The following is a 2,176-nucleotide window of genomic DNA, read 5'->3' as shown; positions in this document are numbered from 1 at the left end:
GATCCGAGGAGTGTTGCAGGACAGGACTAAAGATTCTGCAGCCAAATCCAAGGCCATGGCTTTGAGACCCGAGAGTTCCAAAGGGACAAGTCTGAAAATCCAGGGAATGGACTTGGAGTGGGTTCGGAATACCTGTACCTTGGGGTAAAGGGTAGACCGGACCCTCTCCTTCCGCCAGGAGGTCCAGTACCCGCTTGACCCAACAAAGGCAAGACTGTCTGTCATGGAGAGTAATGGTGGAAGGGCGCATAGGGCCAGACACAGAGTACTAAGATCATTCACGTACATGCTGTCAGGCCCATTGTAGACTATGCCTCCCTCGCTCTGATTGGGATAAAAAGAGAAAAAATAAAGACCGATTGGAGACAGTCCAAAAAGAAGCCGCCAGGGTCAATCTGGGTGCCCCAAGGTGCGCGAAGGTCCTCAACCTCCTAGTGGAGACAAACCCTTTTCCCCCTTGGCCTCACGAATTGATCTAACGGCAGCCCAATTCTTATCCAAGGTCATCCAGCTCCCAGGAACACAAGCCTAAACACAAATAGTCAGACGCTAGAACAAAATAACGAGCTGTTTGCAAACAACTCCGGCTGTCTCACACAGCCAGGGTGCTAATACGCCATCAGCTCAAAGAACCACTACTGCCAAGGGCTGGACTCCCACACCCTGACTTTGTCGAAGCTCCGCCGTGGGCACAAACCCCGATAGAGTTCTCGGTCATGAGATGGCAAACAAAAGAAAGAATATTGCACGCCTAGCCTAAAGGCAGAAAACCCCGAGGGTCATTGCAACCATCACCCCTCCGGGGACCTGACCCTATTACACAGACGGGTCGGTCGATCCCTTGACCCACACTGCAGGCGCCGGCTTTGCAGCAAAGGGGTGCCCAATATCCATGAGGGTAACAGACAACGCCCCTCGTACAGGCAGAGGTAGTTTGGGTATCATGGGAGACTGAGACACGCGTCCAGGAGAAAAGGTCACGTGGTCATACACACCGACCCCCAAGGGCCGTCGACTGTCTTCAGCAGCGCTCACCACTGACAACATCTACCTCCCGACAACCAAAACGGCACAATAACACAAAGGATGCTTGGGTCAGGGTAGAAGAATTATCATAAAAGGGGTTCCCAGCCATATAGGGATCAGAGGCAATGAGCTTTCTGACAGATAGCCGAAATCGGCCGGGGTATGCCCCAAATCCCATGATAATACATCAGAGCCGAAGTTTACTTAGGAGGAAGTGTACGGTGACGGCCAACTCCTTCCTCCTGCAGCTTCACAGAAGGAAACGAGACATTCCCCTCGGCCAGCTGGTACTCAGATGCCACAGGCTATGAACCACTGGCACTCTCTGAAATAAACAACAGAGGTACCGAAGTCATTCTGCACAGAAAGCGCCTAGGTTACCACTGTGCATGGCAGATTATACAAATCATAGAACATGAAGAGAGGTGTTGCATGCATTGCGGCGAGCCGAACGCCACACTGATACACGACATGGAGAATTGCGTGCACACGCAATTCCTAAACAAACCCACAGAACACAGCCGTCGTGCTGGTAAAGAGATTTTGCGAATGCTTACACCACGGGTACAGGAGCGCCTGCTGGCAATCCCACCGCCACGGTAAGCAAACCCAGTGTCAGACCAACAAAAGAGACAGCCATAAAAAGCTGACACAGGCCGGGGCCATAAGTTTAAAAGGCCCGGGCGAAGCCAGAACTTCGCAAATCTCAAACAAGCAAGCAAGAATATCAGTGAATCTAAAAAGGTTTATAATATAGATATCTGCATTATGTATGCCAAGTGTGTAGTTGCATATATATATGTATTATATCATATCTGTATATATATACATACATAATATTGTATATGTGTATGTATGTTATAGCGTATATATGTATATGCATTTTATATATATATATATATATATATTATATATATATGATATATTATATATATATATATATTATATATTTTGCGCGCGCGCGTGTGTGTGTTGTGTATGATGTATGTGTGTATATGCATAGGTTATATGTGGATATGTGCATACATACATACAAAATTTTTTATCTCAATATATATATACATATTATATATTTATATATATATATATTATATATATATATACATAATTTTATATATATATATATATATATATATTATACATATATATA

Source organism: Penaeus monodon, unplaced genomic scaffold (assembly GCF_015228065.2).
Source record: "Penaeus monodon isolate SGIC_2016 unplaced genomic scaffold, NSTDA_Pmon_1 PmonScaffold_59, whole genome shotgun sequence".
In the NCBI taxonomy this organism is placed as follows: domain Eukaryota; kingdom Metazoa; phylum Arthropoda; class Malacostraca; order Decapoda; family Penaeidae; genus Penaeus; species Penaeus monodon.
This window is presented reverse-complemented; position numbering follows the sequence as displayed.